The 24,235-nt window shown below is 42.7% G+C and overlaps 1 protein-coding gene across 1 annotated transcript in view; it reads left to right on the top strand.

Moving 5' to 3' along the window:
* Window positions 1-24,235, top strand: part of sema4d (sema domain, immunoglobulin domain (Ig), transmembrane domain (TM) and short cytoplasmic domain, (semaphorin) 4D) — a 70,975-nt gene that overhangs the window by 20,803 nt on the left and 25,937 nt on the right. Inside the window, exon 3 of the mRNA XM_038989591.1 lies at window positions 7,682-7,753. The gene's annotated coding sequence lies outside the window, so the exon portion shown is untranslated. The remainder of the gene's footprint in view (window positions 1-7,681; window positions 7,754-24,235) is intronic.

The following is a 24,235-nucleotide window of genomic DNA, read 5'->3' as shown; positions in this document are numbered from 1 at the left end:
ATCGATTCCGATTGGTCAGACCAACATTGAACTGTTTTTACCATGGGTGCTTCCTGCTTAGTTTCTGCCTATATGTAACAGTATAGCTTCCGTCCCTCTCCTCGCCCCTACCTGGGCGCGAACCAGGGACCCTCTGCACACATCTACAACTGCCTCCCACGAAGCATCGTTACCCACCGCTCCACAAAAGCCGCGGCCCTTGAAGAGCAAGGGGAACAACTACATCAAGGTCTCAGAGCGAGTGACGTCACCGATTGAAACGCTATTAGTGCACACCCCGCTAACTAGCTAGCCATTTCACATCGGTTACATATAGGCGGGGATGCGCATGATGGAGGCATGATCTGATTTGCTGAAGGGAGGTTCGGGGAGGGCCTTGTAGCCTCCCCAGAAGGAAGAGTAACAATGGTCAAGCAGGATCCAGGCCAGAAGTCGAATTTCTGGTGGGTGACCGCCAATTTAGTGTCCAAAAGTTATTTTTGGCTGTAGGTAATAATACTAGATACGTTCTTATTTTAAATAATTTAAGAAATTGCACCCCAAAAAAAGCCAAATGCTGCAAAGTAGCTTGTAGCTAGAAAAGTCTCGACCCAGGTCTGTCGGCGCCACTGTCAAAAATCCAGATTGAGATAAATTGCCTGCATTGATGCGATACAGGTAAATAGTGCGGTAAGTTTTACTTTACTGGAGCCATGCAGTGTGCACAGAGTCAGCGATGCTGTTCTCAATGGTTACAGCTGTGATCAGCACACACACACTCACGCAGCACCCTGACAGAAAGAAGTTAACCCCTTCAAGGCCAGGGTATTTAGAGTTGGACTGGTTTCATCCACAGGCCCTAGACTGATAACATTCCTCTGCATCAGTGGTAGGCCTACAGCACACAGTTTAATTTTGTTTAAATGCATGTAGAATCATAGAAAATATTGCTGAAAACCGACAGATCATTTTGGTACTGAGGCAGATCCTTTTTTAACTAGCTAAGCCGTTACCAGCCTGTTTTTGTATAACAATGTAAGTCTGCCTGTATTTCTACATGTGTGCAGAATGAAAACTTTGGTTTTGAGTTCAGTAAGTAAGTGATGAGCTTGTTGACAAGCTGTCCGGCAGATCAAAGGTTTCTTAGCAACCAGCGTTCGGGGTGACGGAGGCCCCAGATTTAGTAGTTCATTGTTCTGCCTGTGCTGGTCAGTGTTGTAGCACAATTGTTCGTTTGGAAGAATGATAAATGTTCCTGCCAAAAGGAAGGGAAAAGAAAAGTGGGAGAGTGTCCCCCGTCAGTGGTCCGGGAACAAAGACCCCCTCAACATGGGACTACTTAAGATTCATGCAGCTCTGATCAGCGCTGTTGCTGCTGAACACCCCCCCATCCCATCTCATTTTTATCTGGCATGTTTTCCAGCAGCAAACAATTACATCAGCAGACATCCCAGTAAATATGTGCAATCTGATGGAAGGCAACTCCCCAAATATATTAACAGCCTAGTAGCTAGAGGCCTTTGTAGGAAGATGGAACGTCTTGATTAGTTTGTCTACTAAATTCTATTACTTCCAGCATGACAGTAATTTTTTGTTTTAATAAAATGTGAATCCTGTATAAATCTCTGAATCTACCACAGATTTAGAATAACCTTGAGTTCCAAGTAAACAACCTACCCCATTTGAAAAAATTCCATGTGCACATTGTTTCAGTTAGTCGAGAGTTTAGTCATATCTTAAACTGGTTGTGGAAGCTGTTTTTTTAAACGATATGCTTCAAGTATTCCCAGATTGTAAATAAAGCCTTGCTGTTATGCACCATTCCCTCTGTTGTGATGTTTCTAAAGCCAGATTTGGGTTTTAATACTTGTAGACAGGGATTATTTCTGTTGAAACCCAAACCTTTGTAATCCACCCCAGTGCACAGTGCAGATCAGAAACCAATAGTCCTCTGGTTACACCTCTTTGCAGATTGTGAACACTGGGATTTCACCCAGTAATTTCTTTTGTTCTGTATAAAGAAATAGTTTTACTCAAGTGTTGGTTGGCTGCACCGATGGGGACAGAATCTAGGACAGAAACGCTTACGTAGATTACTCCAAATGTAGTTTACACAGCTAGGACTAGCTAGTTGCATGCGAGTACACAGATTTAAAACCTGATGGACCAGTCCTCCACCCGGCAAGGCCTAATCACCAAACAGTCAGATAAGAAACATCTGCTGAGCCAAAGTCGAACTCCTGAACTAGTCTGTATTGGATTGGGACAAAGCCTTTTCAATCTCTGTGAGCAAGGTTATCCAGCTCTTCTAAGCTGCTAAGAGCAGAGGTATCTGATGGGAGGAGAGTGGGAACTCAGTCGGTATACTCTTTAAAGCCTCAGACACACCAAGGATTTTGACTGCCGATAGATACTTAGAACCTCGGCCCAGAGTGTCGGCAAGTCAATTTTGTTGTTCAGATAGAACAGATCAACTGCCTTGAGCCTCGTTAAAAAACTCCAGACCACAGGGTGGCAGTAGCATCGCTTTCTTAAGCTATGTTAGGCTTGTAGCAAGCTTTGCTAATGTTGTTGCCAGCTAACTAGATAGCATTTGTAGTAGTAAGCATTTGTAGTAGTAAGCGTTTGTTGATAACTAGCGTGCATTGTGCTGTACTTACCACCCCATTCGTTTTAATATGAAGTGTGTGACTGCTTGGCCCAGAACAAGCTAATGCCAGCTAGCCAGAAAGACTACAACTTAATTTATACAGTGAAACATATTTGAAGGTAGGCCTTGAAATACATCCACAGGTACACCTCCAATTGACTCAAATTGTCAATTAGCCCACCAGAAGCTTCTAAAGCCATGACATAATTTTCTGGAATTTTCCAAGCTGTTTAAAGGCACAGTCAACTTAGTGTATGTACATTTCTGACTCACTGGAATTGTGATAAAGTGAAATAATCTGTCTGTAAACAATTGTATGAAAAATTGCACAAAGTAGATGTCCTAACCGACTTGCCAAAACTATATTTTAACAAGAAATTTGTGGAGTGTTTGAAAAATGAGTTTTAATGACTTCAACCTAAGTGTATGTGAACTTCAACTGTACATATATTACGACTTTTTTGTTTGTTTTGGTGTTTGGAAAGGGTTATTTCAGCTATAGCTGAGGTCTATGCCCCTTTTTTGTTGGTGATTGGTCAACAGTAGGGTTGGGAATATGGACAAGTTTCTTCAATTAAGTGTTTGCTGTCATTCAACAAAAGAAGACTGCAGCTAGGTCCTACTGTCTGCAGTGCAGCTAGGTCCTACTGTCTGCAGTGCAGCTAGGTCCTACTGTCTGCAGTGCAGCTAGGTCCTACTGTCTGCAGTGCAGCTCGGTCCTACTGTCTGCAGTGCAGCTCGGTCCTACTGTCTGCAGTGCAGCTCGGTCCTACTGTCTGCAGTGCAGCTAGGTCCTACTGTCTGCAGTGCAGCTCGGCCCTACTGGCTGCAGTGCATTAGTAGTTTTCATGCACATGTTTTTTCACTTGAAGTACTGCACCAAACATCTTAGCTAGATTGCGCAACTAAGACCTCTGCAAAAACGGCAATGAATAACAGATTTCTTGATTTATCTTTGATTAATTCAGACTATTTTGAGGATGTGTTACTGGCTATGTTGCTATAGTGGCTCTAAGGACAAACAGTAATATTGTTGTTTTTTTACTCATTTTTCAGCCGAAGTCCTTTAGGGAGAATGACGTTTGCTTCGCCTAGCCGAGTTCTGCTAGGAGCAAACTAAACCTATGAGGACGCCAACTCACCCACAGTCTCTTTCTCCCCATCCCCCCCCCCCCCCCCCCCCTTCCTCTTCTCTGTCAACCCCCATTCTCTCTCCGTGGCTTGTACCCGCCCCTCTTTTCTATTTCTCCCCTCCCCCACTCTTCAGCATGTTGACAGGGCTGTCAGGGGAGTGTGGATGTTGGTAGGTTGTGTCCCAAACGGCCCTGGTCAAAAATAGTGCGCTATATAGGGAATGGTGTGCCATTTGGGACTGAACCCTTTGCATGACAGCACAGATGAGAATGTGGAGCAGGCCGAGGTGGAGGGTATTGGTGATATCTTTACTGGAAAGACCACATGGCCAGGGTATGAGTGGCGTTCCCCAGTCGGTCTCAGCTAGTCCACCATGCGTGTGAAGTGTATTCATATCAGTGTCAGGGGAAAGTCAGAGCCACAGCTACATATAGAGAAAGAGGCCAAGGCTCAGGAGTTGAGAAAGAGGCCAAGGCCCGGGCTGCTGCTGTCTGAGATGCTTCGAGGTTCGTCTGAGTGTGACTCAGGAGTTAATATGACCATGTGTTCCACCTGCTTCCTCTCTCTCTTATACGGCAGGCTCAGAGATTCATCAAGGCATAGACTGACTACATCTACAGACTATATCCATCAGACTACCTACAGGAGATCTGAACTTTACTTCCCTATTTATTTAATTAGGCAAGTCAGTTAACACATTTTTATTTACAATGACGGCCTACCAAAAGGCCTCCTGCAGGGACGGGGGCTGGGATTTAAAAATAATATAAAAATATAGGACAAAACACACATCACGACAAGAGACACCAACACTACATAAAGAGAGACCTAAGACAACATAGCATGGCAGCAACACATGACAGCATGGTAGCAACACATGACGACAACAACATGGTAGCAACACAACATGGTAGAAGCACAAAACATGGTACAAACATTATTGGGTTATATTCAACAGCACAAAGGCCAAGAAGGTAGAGACAACAATACTTCACGCGAAGCAGCCACAACTGTCAGTAAGAGTGTCCATGATTGAGTCTTTGAATGAAGAGATGGAGATAAAACTGTCCAGTTCGAGTGTTTTTTGCAGCTCGTTCCAGTCGCTAGCTGCAGCGAACTGAAAAGACGAGCGACCCAGAGATGTGTGTGTGCTTTGAGGACCTTTAACTGAATGTGACCGGCAGAACGGGTGTTGTATATGGAGGGTGAGGGCTGCAGTAGGTATCTCAGATAGGGGGGAGTGAGGCCTAAGAGGGTTTTATAAATACGCATCAACCAGTGGGTCTTGCGACGGGTATACAGAGATGACCAGTTTACAGAGGAGTATAGAGTGCAGTGATGTGAAATGGCGCCTCTTATTCAGCATCACTCACCAGTTAGAGATGTGGACCCCGTGACACCCCGACTTCCTCGGGTCTGTCTGCCGTGTCACCAGGGCGGGGCAGGGGTCTATGGGCCCGGTCAGTCAACGCTCAATTGAGATGTGTCTGGAGCCGGTGCCACGTTTTGCGGGAGTCAAGTGAAGCCTGTTCCCTCAGTATGTAGTGGAGGATGTGACCCCTAACCTATAGCTCATCAATTTGGTGCACTGTCATCACCTCACAAACTATTGATGTGAGCATTGAGAGGCAGGAGGAGCCACAGTTGAGATGTGATCATGGGGGTGAGGGAGTGGGACACAGTACAGGGCGATACCTTATTTGGGGTGTTGCTGTCTTTGTTGTGACGGTTTGCTAAGGCCACAGGCTCGGCACGAAGGAAGGATGGATGGATATTCAAGGTATTGGTGTAAATAGTCCCAACGCTCTTGAAACCAAGATAATGTGTAAGTGATGACTATGTTAACTGAGACATGAGTTTCGATTAAAAAACATTGTCAAAGTTCAGTGGCGTGTGCATACTCTACGCAATTTGAATATACACTGACAGGCTTTTGAATCACAAAGGAATTCCCCAGTAGCCTATCTCTGCAATGTTTTGTGTGCCATATAGGCTATTTGAAATGGACAGGACAAAGAACATACAACTTCATTTTAAAAGCCATAAAAATTGTATGTTTTTATTATATACATTGTATTCTATTGTTTTTATGTGCCCAATGCTCTGCATGACTTGATACATTGTCCTTTTGTTTTGTACAGTTAACTCATCCAAAAAATGCTAATTAATTCAATGTTTGGGTTCAATTCTGTGACCTGATTTCAATTGTCTGGAAGATTGTATCTTATCATGGGATAATGATCTCGGTTGCATTGCCAGGGGCTGAGGACTGTGCAGTACAATGGAAACCGTTCTTCTTTGAGTTTAATCTCATCATATTTCTTTTCATTTAGCCTTTTATTTAACCAGTATATAGTATTTTGAGGTTAAGACATGTCTATTTCAAGAGACCTTTTAAATGATAATGCCAGTTAGTTTCCTTGTCATTTTTTTTATTCATGAGATTAACATCCACTTGCAAAAATATATGAATGTGTTCAGAGTTTGAGTTACAAAGATGGTAAGCTAATGTTGCTTCTAGCTTAATGTGTACACCTGAGTATTTTGTGGTTTTGAATCTAAACCATCAAAGGTTAAATCAATAGGCGAGCCCATTCATTTTTTTTGTGACACAGGTTTTAATGATATATTTTGAGTTGAGTGCAGCAAGGTGCAGCAGTTCTCTTGAAGGGGGACATGCATTCACTCTTTTGAAGTGCTTTAATTTTGCGTATGGGGGATTGAGAAGGATACACAGGGAAAGTGTTGTGAATGGAGGTTTGACAATCTGTCTGCAGAAATGAGTTCTACATTCTTTCGTCTCTTTATTAATTCTGCTTCTATTGCAGCCAGAAAGAAACATTTTAAGATTTTGTGTGAATTATTTATTTGTTTGCTACTATTTCAGAGAATACATTTTTATTCAACAAACTATTGTAGAACTTTCTGTGAAGCACATTCAGAATATTCTTTGTTTTCAAAATGGTAATGCCATTGACATTGATGTGCCATGGGAAAATATTTACGTCACGTCTGAGATTTGACAGCTGAAAAATAAATGGCTGTAATATGTTAAAGCATCAAACTCTCACAGGAGATGTATATTTTTTTTATTGTTTATTTTAGTACTGTTTTTGTTCTTAGACCATTATAATAACATGTTCTCCAACATAACCAATTAGGTGGCCATAAGAGACTATACCATTAAAGATGCTGTCATGGGGTTAGAGGGATCTCAGTATATTCTCAGGCTCTGAATAGAGCTTCCCCTGGCTGCTAATCACACAAAGCCTACAGCTGGTGGGAGTTGTAGGAAGAAATGCACACGGACATTTTCCCCTCGGACTCTTGTAAGGGTGGATAATGTTATTACTCTAATGTAAAGATTCAGAATTCAGATTCACCTGTACTTTCTAGTCTGTAGTGTTCTGTTCGTCCTATCCTATACGAAGAGTATCTTTATTGTGTATGGTTATTAGCTTGGTTCCAGATCTGTTTTGTGCGGTCTTTCCAACGCCTATAGTCTGTCATGCCAAACACAAACTGATCTGGGACCAGGCTATATGATTATATCCTTTAGTAATGAAAAGTCACTAAAACTACAAACACAGCAGGCAACCAACATGTAATGTCACAGAATTATTATATGTTCCCCTGAATCCTCTCAATGTCGTACAGTCTGCTACTGTGTTTTGAGTTAATGATCAAACTACTCTGTAGTCCTGGGCAGTGTATTGTGTTATGGATGATGTTCTTTTTCATATGCTGTCTGTTATTGTGTGTGTATATGTATTACTCTACATGTTCTGGGGTGACAGTGGATGTATTGTACAGTCTTCCCATCCCTTCTATCCTGACAGGCTTCTTTACATCACACAGAGATACCTACAGTACCGCATCATCATAACTGTCATCTCTCATCTTCTCTCTCTCCTATAGCTTGAGAATTGTGTAATTCTCTCAAAGAAGGAGCCTCTCGTCTAGTAGAGCCGACTCGTTGAGGAGCCACAGGTCAGGACAAACCTCGTGTGGGCTTGCATGTTGCAACAAAAATGCTGCATGCTTCTAAAGCCTCCAAATGCTGCACAGCTTCTCTCTTATGGTCCGCATGATCTGAAAAACACCTGGGTGATTTTATAGAACCTCCCTTTTAACTTTGGAATTGTTTATTTTTGTTATCCTAATTGATCTATCCTCATAATCCAAGTTATTGTTCCATTATCTTTTGTCCCAATGAGTTAATTCAGATGTTATTTCCTCCCAAACCGCCTCTAAAGCTTTGTCCCCCTCTGCCTTGGGAGCTTCCATGGCCCCCCCCCCCCCCCTGTATGTTGCTTGAAATGGGCTTGATGTGTCTGTCCGCTCTGCTGTGGTGTAACTTGTGTTTATCACCTGTTGATTTCTGACTTGTTTTCTCTTGATTTCGATAATTTTAGCATGTGACATTTCTGCAATGGTGTGTTTTCTTCAGTGTTTCGTGTTTTTTTTAAAGTATTTGGCTCAATTGGAACCTGACCTCATAAGCAGGACTACGCCGCCTACCTAGAAAGTAGCTGATGTAACAGGGGAGTCAGAGACCCTAGACGTTTGCTTAGCAGTAGCCCTTTCCACTTGAAAATGGCAGATTGTGTCATTGATCAGCACCAACATTGGAGGCTGAGAGAGGCTGTACAGTAACATGTTTTATGCAACGTCAGAGCTCAGGTTCTCCGCTTCACAGGATGATGGAAACATTCGGTTAGTTATTTTTTTATTAAAACAAAACCACTATTTATTAAATACGAATACCGAATTTGCTTTTGGGTGGATTCCGCGACAGTTAGGTTTTAACAACTAGGACCGCTATTTCTTGTCCCGGGAATCCTGCTTAACAGACAGGTTGGAGACACACTAAGCTGCTAGCCATCAAGCTAACGAATTTGGTACCAGATGAGTTTTGCAATGGAGACCTCTTTGTCTGGAGAGGTAAATTTAATGGTTCCAGCGCTGTAGGAGCTGTATCTACTACGCTTTGTTTCGGGACAAACCGAATCACTCAGAGTTCCAATGCGATAATTGTTTGCTTGCCGAGGAGTATAGTCTTGAGGTGGCTTCCTTGATCACGCAGGTCGCCAGCCTATGTAAGAAACTGGGGGAAACGCAGAGTGGAATGTTTACATGTTCTATGCCGGTTGCTGGACGGCGTTCACGCTTGTTGGATGCATCTCCGCCTTGTCGTTATCCGACTGGCTGGTGTTGCCCGGAGCTCCCCTAACTGATAGCCGGGGAAGCCGAAATACAGCGGCCTCCAACAACGCAGTCTACACTCCCAACGAGCGGCCAGGAGCGGATACAAACAATGAATAGTTTGGCCATCCTGGAGCCTGATCTTCCTGCACCTTCGTCACTGGGGGTGCCTGTCTGCGGCCGCGGTGCCTGCTACTACGATTTCGACGTCGGCAACCTTCCGTCCCTGTTCTAGATCAATCGGGGCCTCTCCTTCTGTCGGGAGCAACGTGCTCAAGTTATCCTGCCTCTTGCCGTCAATAAAGGGTTCTCTGAAGCCTGGGAGTAGACAGATTTCCTTATCCTTCTCGCTAGCTGTGATTTTGGGTGGCTCCATGGTAAGAAATGTGACCGTTCTTGGTGCAAAATGTCCTATCCCGGAGCTCGAGTAAATGACATTACTAAGCTGCTCCCGAATGCACTACTCCAGGACATGGACATCAATGCTATCGTAGTCCATGTGGGTTTTAATGACATTATAAAGGGCAGCTCTGAACAGTTGAAACTGGATTTCAAAGAGCTGACTGACTCTCTGATAGACACTAATATAAGACCCATCATATCTGGCCCTGTGCCCTCTCTGATCATATCTGGCCCTGTGCCCTCAATGCAGCTCAATGTGTATAACTTTTGTTGACAATTTCGATACATTTTTGAAACAAAACACGTTTTATAAGGAGGATGGGATCCACCCAAATCATTTGGTTTCCTGGATCCTTTCACAGCATTATAAGGCTGCGTTGATAAAATTACTTATCAATGACCCAAGCCCAGCTCAGTTAATTCCTACCATTGTGACGCGGAGTTGTCATAATGCTTCAGAAAATGTATATTACACCAGGGGCGTTGGTCGACACAATGTAAGTAACCTAATGTATGTCCCTCTTACTGCCCTGAATGCCTCTGCTGATCCTACAGCTATTGTATGCAGTAATCATATGCCAATGAACCAAATGTATGCTGTTAGCACTGATGCGGTGTGCCCTAGTAGGAAGTCCACTGGGTGCAGCTCACCCTTCACTAACATAAATAACATGAGCATATCTACTTCTGCTACGCTTCCCAGTAAAGCAATGAAAACAAGTAAGCATCCCAGAAGAAAATTGCCCAAAATAGGCCACGTTAACATATGTTACTGAAGAAACAAAGTTCATGAAATCTAGTAACAAATGACATTCATGTCCTGACTATCTCTGAAACTCACTTAGATAATACCTTTTGATACAGTGGCAGCAATGCAAGTTTATAACATTTACAGAAAATATTGAAATGCTAATGGTGGAGGTGTTGCTGTTTTTAAATTCAGAACCACAGATCTCATGTTAAATACTGTTGAAGTAATTTGGCTACAAGTTCATCTGCCTCACCTAAAGCCCATTCTGGTGGGAAGCTCCTATAGACAACCAACTCCTAAGTCAGCACAACCGATTGGCAAACATATTGCAAATTGAGAAATAATGTGCCTAAACTGAATACAAATAAGAAACCACAATATGAAACAAAGATGAATGATAGTAATAAGCTTTGGAACACCTTAAATTACATTTTTTGGAGAGAAAAAAGGCAAACTCCATTGAATCAGATGGCTCATTCATCACGAAACCAACTGATATTACTAACTACTTCATTGGCAAGATTAGGGAACTTAAGCATTACATGCCAGCAACAAACACTGACACAGCACATCCAAGTATATCTGACCAAATTATGAGAGGCGAGAATTTTAATTTTGAATTGTGTGTGGTGTGGAAGAGGTGACAAAATTGTCTTATCAGCAATGACAAGCCACCGGGGTCTGACAACTTGGATGGAAAATTACTGAGGATAGTAGGGGATGACATTACCACTCCTATTTGCCATATTTTCAATTTAAGCCTTCTAGAAAGTGTGTGCCCCCAGGATTGGAGAGACGCAAAAGTCATTCTGCTACCTAAGAATAGTAAAGCCCCCTTTACTGGCTCAAATAGCTGACGAATCAGCCAGTTACCAATCCTTAGTAAACTTTTGGAAAAAATGGTGTTTGACCAGACAACGCAAATTTCACAGTAAAAACTTTTAGCTTGCTTAAAGGGAAGGACAGTCAACAAGCACAGCACTTACACAAATGACTGATTGGCTGAGATAAATTGATCATAAATAGATTGTGGGGCTGTTTTGTTAGACTTCAGTGCGGCTTTTGACATAGTCAATCATAGTCTGCTGCTTGAAACTTGTGCCATGGCTCTAACTTCTTGCCGCACGGATCCCTTTTACGGGATCATTTTCGTAAACAACCGCTGAATTACAGAGCGCCAAATTCAAAAATAATACTAAAAATATTTAGAATCATGGAATCACAAGTGAAATATACCAAAACACAGCGTAGCTTGTTAATCCACCTATCGTGTCAGATTTTGAAAATATGCTTTACAGCGAAAGCAATCCAAGCGTTTTTGAGTGTATCAATCACTGCTAGAACAGCTAGCCTTAAATTAGCTTGGTCACGAAAGTCAGAAAAGCAATAAAATTAATCGCTTACCTTTGATAATCTTCAGATGTTTGCACTCACGAAACTCCCAGTTACACAATAAATGTTCTTTTTGTTCGATAAAGATTCGTTTTATAACCAAAAACCGCCATTTGGTTTGCGCGTTATGTTCAGAAAACCACAAGCTTGTTCCAGTACTGAAGGGCAGACAAATTCCAAAAAGTATCCGTAATGTTTGTAGAAACATGTCAAAGGTTTTTTATAATCAATCCTCAGGTTGTTTTTAACATACATAATCGATCATATTTCAACCGGACGGTAAACTGTTCAATACTACAGAGAAAGAAAATGTCGAGCCACATCTCTCCTGCGCAGGAACTAATCAAAGGACACCTGACAAGTTTTGATAAATCTCGCTCATTTTTCAAAATAAAAGCTTGAAACTATGTCTAAACCCTGGTCACAGCCTGAGGAAGCCATTGGAAAAGGAATCTGGTTGATACCCCTTTAAATGGAGGGGCAAGCAATGGAACAGGAATAAAAAAATAAAAAATGCACTTCCGGGTTGGAGTTCCTCATGTTTTCGCCTGCAAAATCAGTTCTGTTATACTCAGACAATATTTTGACCGTTTTGGAAACTTTGTGTTTTCTATCCTAATCTGTCAATGATATGCATATTCTAATATCTGAGCCTGAGAAATAGTCCGTTTACCTTGGGAACGTTATTTTTCCAAACATAAAAATTTTGCCCCCTAGCTGAAGGAAGTTAAACCCCCTGTTATATTGTGGATAAAGAATTGCCTGTCTAACAGAACAGAGGCTGTTCTTTAATGGAATCCTCTCCAGCATAATCCAGGTAGAATCAGGAATTCCCCAGGGCAGCTGTCTAGGCCTCTTACTTTTTTCAATCTTTACTAATGACATGCCACTGGCTTTGAGTATAGTTTCAGAGTGGGTGGCAAGGAATATATTAGTCCTAAATATTTCTAAAACTAGAAGCATTGTATTTGGGACAAATCATTTACTTAAACCTCAACTAAATCTTGTAATAAATAATGTGGAAATTGAGCAAGTTGAGGTGACTAAACAGCTTGGAGTAACTCTAGATTGTAAACTGTCATGGTCAAAACATTGATACAACAGCAGCTAAGATTGGGAGAAGTCTGTCCATAAAAAAGCGATGCTCTACCTTCTTAACTTCTTATGGCTGCAGCCCGGTGTCGGTACACTTATGACAACAGCCAGCTCAAGTGCAGGGTGCGAAATTCAAAAGATATTTTTTTTAAATATTTAACTTTCACACATTAACAAGTCCAATACAGCATATGAAAGGTACACATCTTGTGAATCCAGCCAACATGTCGGATTTTTAAAATGTTTTACAGCGAAAACACCACGTATATTTATGTTAGCTCACCACCAAATACAAAAAAGGACAGACATTTTTCACAGCACAGGTAGCATGCACAAAGCCAACCTAACTAACCAAGAACCAACCAAACTAACCAACAAACAACTTCATCAGATGACAGTCTTATAACATGTTATTCAATAAATCTATGTTTTGTTCGAAAAATGTGCATATTTCAGGTATAAATCATAGTTTACATTGCAGCTACAATCAGAAATTGCACCGAAAGCAGACAGAATAATTACAGACACCAACGCCAAATACCTAAATACTCATAAAACATTTCTAAAAAATACATAGTGTACAGCAAATGAAAGACAGGCATCTTGTGATTCCAGCCAATATTTCCGATTTATTAAGTGTTTTACAGCGAAAACACAATATAGCGTTATATTAGCTTACCACAATAGCCAGAAACACAAGCCATTTCCCAGTAGCAAAAGTTAGCGATCGTAACAAACCAGTAAAAGATATATAATTTTTGACTAACCTTGATATTCTTCATCAGATGACAGTCCTATAACATCAGGTTATACATACACTTATGTTTTGTTCGAAAATGTGCATATTTAGAGCTGAAATCAGTGGTTATACATTGTGCTAACCTAGCTACTTTTTCCCACAACGTCCGGATTTTTTTCTGACACACATATTCTGACCAAATAGCTATTCATAAACATAACAAAAAAATACATGTTGTATAGGAAATGATAGATCCACTAGTTCTTAATGCAATCGCCGTGTTAGAATTCTAAAAATAACTTCATTACCACATAAGGCTTACGTTATGTCGACCGAGTGCCCAAAACCTGGGCGCAAAACTAATAGTACACAGTTCGACAGATATATGAAATAACATCATAAAATGGGTCCTACTTTTCCTGATCTTCCATCAGAATGTTGTACAAGGTGTCCTTTGTCAAGAACAATCGTTGTTTGGATTTAGAACGTCCTTTTCCCTCTTGAATTAGCAAGCGCACTAGCCAAGTGGCACGAAGCTCTCCTTTCTGAACAAAGGCACACAACGCAACACGCCTAATATCCCGAATAAATTTCAAAAATCTAATAAAACTATATTGAAAAAACATACATGTGACAATATGATCGTAAAGTATCAAATAAAATCAAAGCCGGAGATAGTAGTCGCCTATAACGACAGCTTTTCAAAAGGCAATCCCAGGTTCCTCCTCGCGCCTTCCTGAAAACAGGAAATGGGTGACACGTCATTCCAAGAGGACGTATTCCATCTCAGACCAAGATAAACACCCCATTTCTTCTCTCACTGCCTCTTGACAACCAGGGGAAGGTGTATGACGTGCATGTATACTAATAGGTATCATGCCCATTTATAGGCAGGACCTAGAAGAGAGCCTCGATTTTAGACTTTCCACTTCCTGGTCAGGAAGTTTGTGCCAAATGAGTTCTGTTTTACTCACAGATATAATTCAAACGGTTTTAGAAACTAGAGTGTTTTCTATCCAATAGTAATAATAATATGCATATTGTACGAGCAAGAATTGAGTACGAGGCCGTTTGAAATGGGCACCTTTTATCAGAGCTACTCAATACTGCCCCTGCAGCCAAAACAGGTTAACAGCACTATCAACAAGGCAGGTCCTACAGGCCCTGGTTTTGTTGCACCTGGACTACTGTTCAGTCATGTGGCCAGGTGCCACAAAAAAGGATTTAGGAAAATAGCAATATGCTCAGAACAGGGCAGCATGGCTGGCCCTTGGATGTACACAGAGAAGTAACATTAATAATATCCATGTCAATCTCTCCTGGCTCAAAGTGGAGGAGAGATTGACTTCCTCACTACTTGTATATATGAGAGGTATTGACATGTTGAATGCACTGAGCTGTCTGTTTGAACTACTGGCGCACAGCTCAGACATCCATGCATACCCCACAAGACCAGAGGTCTCTTCAGTCTAAGTCCAGAACAGACTATGGGAGGTGCACAGTACTAAATAGTCATGACTAAATGGAACTCTATTCCACATCAAGTAACTGATGCAAGCACTAAAATTTGATATAACAAAAAGATTATGGAACAGCGGGGACTGTGAAGCAACACAAACATTGACACAAACTCATGCATACTTATGCACTATACACACATGTACACATGGATTTTGTACTGTAGATATGTGGTAGTGGAGTAGGGGCTTGAGGGCACAGTGTGTTGTGAAATCTGTGACTGTATTGTAATGTTTCGAAAATTGTATAAGCTGCCTTAATTTTGCTGGACCCCAGGCAGAGTAGCTGCTGCTTTGGAAGCAGCTAATGGGGATCCATAAACAAATAGTGCTGGATAGGTTTTGATCAATAATAATCAATGTTAATGATCGCTATGTTAGATCCAGTTACAAGATGACCTACACCCTGGGTTGTCCTAAAACGAACGAGCCTATGTTTGTCATATTGTGAAGGAAATTTGCAGCGGAACAGACACCATTCTATGCGCACCAAAATTACAATCTGTCTGAAGTGCCCTTTGAAGGCTAAACACTAAGATCATATTTGATAACTTTGCTAGTCATTTAATAAGCTTTAAAGTTATGGTGTTTTGGATTGTGTGGTGGTGGGGACGCAGGGTTGTGTTCCAAACAACAAGTGTGCTTGCTTCAGTTCCTCAATGGCAAAGGTAGGATACCCCCAAAAAGCATCACAATCTCAGGGGAAAAAAAGAAACGGCCCTTTTTCAGGACCCTGTCTTTCAAAGATAATTTGTAAAAATCCAAATAACTTCACAGATCTTCATTGTGAAGGGTTTAAACACTGTTTCCCATGCAAGTACAATGAACCATAAACAATTAATGAACATGTACCTGTGGAACGATCGTTAAGACACTAACAGCTTACAGACGGTAGGCAATTAAGGTCACTGGTATGAAAGCTTACGACACTAAAGAGGCCTTCCTACTGACTCTGGAAAACACCAAAAGAAAGATGCCACGGGTCCCTGCTCATCTGCGTGAACATGCCTTAGGCATGCTGCAAGGAAGCATGAGGACTGCAGATGTGGCCAGGGCAATAAATTGCAATGTCTGTACTGTGAGACGCCTAAGACAGCGCTACAGGGAGACAGGACGGACAGCTGATCGTCCTCGCAGTGGCAGACCACGTATAACAACACCTGCACAGGATCGTTACATCCGAACATCACACCTGCGGGACAGGTACAGGATGGCAACAACTGCTCGAGTTATACCAGGAATACACAATCCCTCCATCAGTGCTCAGATTGTCCGCAATAGGCTGAGAGAGGCTGGACTGGGGGCTTGTAGGCCTGTTGTAAGGCAGGTCCTTACCAGACATCACAGGCAACAACGTCGCCTATGGGCACAAACCCACTTTCGCTGGACCAGACAGGACTGGCAAAAAGTGCTCTTCAATGACGAGTCCCGGTTTTGTCTCACCAGGGGTGATGGTCAGATTCATGTTTATCGTCGAAGGAATGAGCGTTACACCGAGGCCTGTACTCTGGCGTGGGATCGGTTTGGAGGTGGAGGGTCCGTAATGGTCTGGGGCGGTGTGTCACAGCATCATCGGACTGAGCTTGTTGTCATTGCAGGCAATCTCAACGCTGTGCGTTACAGGGAAGACATCCTCCTCCCTCATGTGGTACCCTTCCTGCAGGCTCATCCTGACATGACCCTCCAGCATGACAATGCCACCAGCCATACTGCTCGTTCTGTGCGTGATTTCCTGCAAGACAGGAATGTCAGTGTTCTGCCATGGTCAGCGAAGAGCCCGGATCTCAATTCCATTGAGCATGTCTGGGACCTGTTGGATCGGCGGGTGAGGGTTAGGGCCATTCCCCCCAGAAATGTCCGGGAACTTGCAGGTGCATTGGTGGAAGAGTGGGGTAACATCTCACCGCAAGAACTGGCAAATCTGGTGCAGTCCATGAGGAGGAGATGCACTGCAGTACTTAATGTAGCTTGTGGTCACACCAGATACTGACTTACTTTTGATTTTGAACCCTCCTTTGTTTAGGGACACATTATTCAATTTCTGTTAGTCACATGTCTGTGGAACTTGTTCAGTTTGTCTCAGTTGTTGAATCTTGTTATGTTCATACAAATATTTCCACATGTTCAGTTTGCAGAAAATAAACGCAGTTGACAGTGAGAGGATGTTTCTTTTTTTTGCTGAGTTTATATGCTCCTGAACTTATTTAAACTTGTCATAAGGGGTTGTATACCTATTGACTCATGACATTTCAGCTTTTACTTTTTCAATAAATTTGCAAAAACATGTTTTCACTTGGTCATCATGGGGTACTGTGTGTAGATTGGTGTGGGGGGAAAACAATCAATTTAATAAATGTTATGTTCAGGCTGTAATACAACAACATGTGGAGTAAATCAATGGGTATGAATACTTTCTGAAGGAACTGTATAGTTAAGGGAAAGAGGATACTTAGTCAGTTGCACAACTGAATGTGTTCAACCGAAATGTGTCTTCCGCATTTAACCCACCCTTCTGAATGTGGGGTTTAACTGCCTTCCTCAAGGGCAGCCTAGCCAGCACACTACAGTTGCAGTATAGCTAGCAGCCTAGCCAGCATGCTACAGTTACACTATAGCTAGCAGCCGAGCCAGCATGCTACAGTTGTAGTATAGCTAGCAGCCTACCAGCACGCTACAGTTGTAGTATAGCTAGCAGCCTAGCCAGCACGCTACAGTTGTTGTACAGCTAGCAGCCTACCCAGCACGCTACAGTTGTAGAATAGCTAGCAGCCTACCCAGCACGCTACAGTTGTAGAATAGCTAGCAGCCTAGCCAGCATGCTACAGTTACACTATAACTAGCAGCCTAGCCAACACGCTACAGTTGCAGTATAGCTAACAGCCTAGCCAGCACACTACAGTTACAGTATAGCTAGCAGCCTAGCCAGCACGCTACAGTTGCAGTATAGCTAGCAGCCTAGCCAGCACACTACAGTTACAGTATAGCTAGCAGCCTAGCCAGCACGCTACAGTTGCAGTATAGCTAGCAGCCTAGCCAGCATGCTACAGTTGCAGTATAGCTAGCAGACTAGCCAGCACGCTACAGTTGCAGTATAGCTAGCAGACTAGCCAGCACGCTACAGTTGCAGTATAGCTAACAGCCTAGCCAGCACACAGTTACAGTATTCTTTGAAAGTTCCTCAGCACACCATAGATTGCCAAGTTAGATTGGCAGTGTGAGTCGGAGGAATGTTTTTGTTTTATTTGTCTTCCTTGAAAGTGGGGAAATTAGTATTTCCCCCCCCATGTGAGCCAAGTTCAGGAGGACAGGCTGGATGTGTTCTGAGAGCAGTGGGTGCTGGTAGTTTCACAGCAGAGGACTCCTAAAGAGGTTTTGTCTCTGGGGAAACTAAATCGGACCATGAAATCAGTTGCTTAAGATGAGGAAAATAGAAAAGACAGTAAAAAAGGAAAAGAAAGAGGGTCTTAAAGAGCCTGGACCCAGTGGTGCAGCTCAGTGAGGGGGACTATAGGCCTTAAGGGGTTTCACCAGGGCTGTTTTTAGAGACATTACATGTTAAATTTGGTGAAAATTGTGACAGATGAAGATGCTATAGAAAGACTTTTTATTTACATTTTTTTTAACTAGGCAAGTCAGTTAAGAACAAATTCTTATTTTCAATGACTGCCCAGTGGGTTAATAGCCTTGTTCAGGGGCAGAACAACAGATTTTAACCTTGTCAGCTCGGTGATTCGATCTTGCAACCTTTCGGTTACTAGTCCAACGATCTAACCACTAGGCTACCTGCCATTTCTTGGGCATCCACAGGTAAACAGTGAGTAATTTAAAAGGTAGAATAATCTTTAGTTATCTGAAACCTACAGTAAATGCAGGCAATATCAATTTCACAATAGGCATCGAGAATTTAACAGCCAATATTGTTCTAATTCTGATGTGATCTATTTTTGTATATTAGCCAACAGTACTTGGGCATTTCTGCATTCTGGTGTTAGAGAAAGTCAGACGTGGAACTATTCAATGACTAGCTATTAACGTGTCTCGACCTCCTAATAAACCACACACTGCAGGATGTGTAGCTATCTATGAACCAGACGGGGGAGATCTGATGAAGACAGTCTCCAAGACACACAATACACGAGGCGAGCAGTGGGAGGGAGGACGGTGCCTGGTTCTGCCTGGGATCTGAAAGCAACTTTGTCTACCAAGGTTACCGCAGATCCCCTCTCTCCCGAGTGACGCGGCGGTCTAAGGCACTGTATCTCAGTGCTAGAGGCATTTGATGCCAGGCCGTGTTTGGGAGTCCCATAGGGCGGCGCACAATTGGCCCAGCATCGCCCAGGTTAGGGTTTGGCCGTGGTAGGCCGTCATTGTAAATAGGAATTTGTTCTTAACTGACTTGCACAGTTAAATAAATAACTCTCCCCTGCTCCCTTCCTTTACCCTCTTTTCCTCTCCGCACCCTCTCTCCCTGGCCCTCTTCCTCTCTCCCTCCTTCCCTGGCCTCGGCCCACACTCTCTGGACACCTGCCCTTATCTATCACAACCAGGAGCAGCACAAGGTCTCAGGGCTGCCTCTGCTCTTTCACAGCTCCTAAAATAGTCCCTGGTCCCGGACAGAGTACGCCCTGAGCTCTGTGTTACAGATTACATTAGTCTCTAAGAAAATACACCTAGGACTAGCCAATGGGGTATTCTATGAATGCTAGCTAGTGACCTACCGATAATTACTCAAACACCAGCTAATACTGTTTTTGCTTCTTTTTTGGGGGGATTTCTCCTCTCTCTGAATCACACTCCGGTCTCAGGTCAATAAGAGACTATGCATTAGTGGTACTGTTAAGGGGCTTTTCTGAGGTACCATTTTAAAGCCCATTTTAGATTTCCGCTGTGGTGAAGTGCCAGGCGGTACTGCACAGGAAGTAAGATGATAACTTTAGCTGAGGGGAACACTGAGTCAAACTGCAGGCCTCGATCTACCGCTCAGAGAGTTTTTACTTGACTTTAAAAAAAAACATAAGCCTATGCGACATTAACCAATGAACAGTTCTGTAGCGATGAGGTTTGTGCAGTAAGCTATAGGGCCAATTACATTCACTGCATATTGGCTATGCTTGAATTACCCTGCCAATGTTCTTGATAGACCATTTTGAAATTATATTTAAAAAATGGATATAGGATCACACTGGTAATAATGTGTTGTCTTGAGACAGTTGAGTGAGCATGCACCAATTCGTTGCTACTCCCATGACCAACGAATGTGAAATATTCCTTGACTATAAAAAAAAAAAAATTTGAAGACAAGACACAAATAATATTGTGTTTATAGTAACACTTTGCTACTCATTCACTGCAGCTGCAGTGCTGGTTGTAGAATGAGTGGCAGTAGGGATAACACATGTTATGGCTTATAAAATTGTTGAACAATGCTTAATAACAACTTAAACTTAAACGTTTTATTGTATTCGTTGTGTCGTCATGGTTTTGAAATCTTAGTATCAACTTTGATGTGCGTTGGAGGCTTCTTTTTACAGCCTATGGCATGAGGAAACTGCAGACACGGTGAGCTGAGCTGTCTGATTGACCAGCGGTAGGCCGATAAGTGCACTTGATTTTCTCTCTGGGCCTGCCGGGTAGGAGGAGTTCCACCTTCATACACATGAAGTGGTTCAAAATGAGAACAATTTGCCTTCCCCGCTCTAGCACATTTTTTTTTAAATGATATAAATAAAAATAGGAACCCAAGGCTTTTTTTTTTTTTTGCTTTACAGAAATGTTGGTGATCGACTAGGAATGCCATTGACCACTGCACTATTTAATTTTTTTAATTGAACCTTTATACAGGTTTTTTGTCATTGAGATAATCTCTTTTCCCAAGAGTGACCTGGTCCAATAGCAGCAGGGGGAACTAAGTTTCAAATCGTGCACTAGCTACCACTCTTTTCTTATTGGTACCTCTGAGGTTGTGAAGAACCCTGTGAAAGCACCCTGTGAAGGACAGACCAGTCGTTGGCGTTGACAGGGATCTGGATGGCGCTACACGTGGTGGGGAGAATGCTCTGAATGGCAACAGGAGGTCACACTGGGTGTGAACTGTACCATGTTGCTGTGATGGTCATAGACAACACACATCTGTCTCGCTGTAGAAGGTCCCTAGAGCCATAAATACAAGGAAGGGAAGTGGAATAGTTACCCCCTCTAGTTGTTCCTTTTTCTAGGTGACCAACAGTGTTCATACAAACCTTGTCGTTGTAATTTAGCAGTAGCAGATGGTGATATAAAGTGTGTTCTTTTCATCTTTTAAGATGGTGGTACATGGTAATTACATTTTACAATTTAGCGTTTCTCTCTTGACCGGGAGCTACGGTTAACCAAACTAGCAGGAGCTGCTTTTATTCTTTACACACACACAGCTACTTCAACTGTTTTGTTTATGGTCTTTGTTTAATCTTCTGACAGCCCATGTGACCTGGTAAAGGGTGTGTTGTTTTGAAAAAGCTCTCCATCACCATCTAAATATACCCGTTTACAAGGACTGACCCTTAATTTCCCTTTAGTGTGGTTGCTGTAGGTTGACTAACAGGCTCAGCATGGATCCTGAACCCAGTTATTATATGAGGGATACTTTTTATGTCCATAGCGTAGCATAGTGTTCTTTCTGTGCTCAGCGAGTGACTCCCTTCAGTCATATGTGATTTAACTTAAAAGTTCTACTCATCAAATCAAAGTTTCTTGATCGCGTACACAGATTTCACGATGTTATCACAGGTGCAGTGAAATGGTTGTTTTCTAGCTCCAACAATGCAGTAATATCTCGCAATACAATACATACTAAATAATATACACGAATGTAAAAAGTTCTCCCTCTGTCCGCTCTCCCCAACCTCTCTTCTTCCCTCTCTCCTTCTCTTCCTGGTCCTGGCCCACTCTCTCTGGGCAACTGTCCTTGGCTAACACAACAAGCAATATCAGAATATCAGGCCAGAATATAAATATACTCTCTCATATATTTACCCACTTTACATGTGTATATACTCTAGTCAAGACTCATGCTATGTAACTACTGCTGTACACACCTATTCATATAGGAGGTCGGCTAGTGGTGACAGTTTTAACAGTCTGATGACCTGGAGATAGCTGATTTTCAGTCTCTCGTGTCCCAGCTTTGATGCACCTGTACAGTCTCCTCCTAGATTGTAGCAGGGTGAACAGGCCGTGTGGAGGCTCGGGTAGCTGAGGTTCGTGATGATCTTCTTGGCCTTCCTGTGACACCGGGTGTTGTAGATTTCCTGGAGGGCAGACAATGTTCACTTAAGTTGATATGAGTCAGTTTATTTTTTCTCTCAATTTGAATTCAAACAATCAATGCTATATTAAATGTCCAAAAGGCTTTCTCATAACATAGGCCTACATTGTCTGGATAATGACGTTTCATTGAGGGCATCCACATCCAGTCTTAAGTATAATGTCCTGTCACAGTACGGTTGGTCACATCTGTAGCCAAACCGATGCTCAGTCTTATATTTATATGTGGAGTAGACATCTGTCAGGCAGCGTCACAGAGATGCGGTGGTCAGTGTTTTTGTTACCGGCCTACATGATGCAAAATGCCACATGTTGCAGAGAAGGTCGTCGCTGCTTTTACAGCTTCGAAATGCAGATGATGCTACGACGTTGGAAATGTAGATCTATCTGGAAACATATGGTGTTTCTCCTTGGCTTGAGGTGTGTTAGTTTGTGTAGGGAATGTCTCATTCACCCTCCTGGGCAGTCTGGTAAAGGTCATGGATCTGGAGGGCACGTTGGTCCATTTTTGTTAACGAACAGAAAACGACTGAATGTATTGATTTGCTAGTGATGTGCGGTGTACAAAATAACAGCGGAACTGACATGTCCTGTTTCAGCTTGGACAAACTGTTCTTGTCTAACTCGCAGGACACCCTCACCGCAAACCAGAGTATCTGAGGGACATGAAGTGGATGAACCATCCTGAAAGAAGATACTGAGACACTCCAGAAGAGGAGGAGGAGAGCGAAAGAGATTGTTAGGGGCTGTCAATGGGAACTGAATGGCAGGAAGAGCAGCAAATTTTGGCAGGATGGCGTTGGGAGGACCAGGAGAGTGCATCCACATTGATGTTGTCAGATCAATGAGTTATCACAGCAAGTGCCAACAGGCCGGGGTGCTGAGGGCCGGGGGAGAGGAAGGCTGGCAGGGAGAGGGCCTGAAAGGCTGGGAGGCATTGGCAGGCGCTGAATGTCCAGGCTGAGGCAGGCAGACCCATCGACCTGCCAGTTTTCTGTGACCCGCCAGCACTGTAGCACTGCAAAGAGCACCAGAGCAGGTGTCAAACTCACTATGTGTCCAAAGAAGCTGAGTTCAGGATAGACAAAGGGCTCAAAGAGACATGCCAGCATGGCTGCAGTTTTAAAGAGGCATACCAGTAGGCCTATGGCTACAGTTTTAAATATCTCTCTGTCTGTGTGGCTGGTGCAGTGCCAACTTGTTCCCCTCTTCTTGTATTGTAATAGATTAGTACTGAACTACGAATGGTTGACGTGTTAAATCTCCTCTCGGTTGATCATCTTTAGTTGCCTTTTGGCTCTGTCCTAATAATCTAGTCTGGCATTTAGATAGGCAATGCTGGGAAGAGAACTAGGTTAGTGGGGAAAGTGGACATCCTCCACCTTCTGTGGTGTTTTGTGTCCATTCATTGTTCAGTTACTGTATGATGATGACGCACATGGGGAGAAGGGAGATTCAGTGCCCTCCCTGTCTTTTGAAAACAATAGGTCTTTCTGTCTTTGACCCCTTTTAATGTCCTAGGCTGTGAGTGACTGGCTAGGGTTGGAATTTGGGACTCATTCTGATTCTATGGATGACTTGATTTAGCATTCCTAGATGTTATGGTGTGGAACTGGAATTGTCCCCAGGACATGTATTTTGAATTACATCAGATCAATGAGTTTTCCTAGCTGTTGACGCCTGAAACTGATTTCCAATATGTGTTGTGTTTTACGATCTCTCCTCGGGCGAACCGTTAATTACTACGTCATCTCTGTAATGGTAGCAGAACTGTGTCAGTAGGTTAGGCCAGGGGTTGTTGGTTAGTTAATTAGTTCCATTTTCATTGTTCTGTCACACTTGGTGGCATGTCAAATAACAAAGACTTACTGCGATACTAAAACTCAAAATGTAAGCTATAGGTTTTGTAAAACTGTGGGGAAAGTATTATTTTCTCATGACATGCATTGTCCCAGTCTTTCACTCTACACCTAGAGAAAGCAAAAGCTATTCTACTTCATGATGCCTTCGGATGTCTCCTCCCCCTTCTTGCTTCAGACTATGGCCTACAATTATATTAAAACATTGCT

Source organism: Salvelinus namaycush, chromosome 3 (genome assembly GCF_016432855.1).
Source record: "Salvelinus namaycush isolate Seneca chromosome 3, SaNama_1.0, whole genome shotgun sequence".
In the NCBI taxonomy this organism is placed as follows: Eukaryota; Metazoa; Chordata; class Actinopteri; order Salmoniformes; family Salmonidae; genus Salvelinus; species Salvelinus namaycush.
Note: the sequence above shows the minus strand (reverse complement) of the source record. Positions and strands in the feature narration are given on the sequence as shown.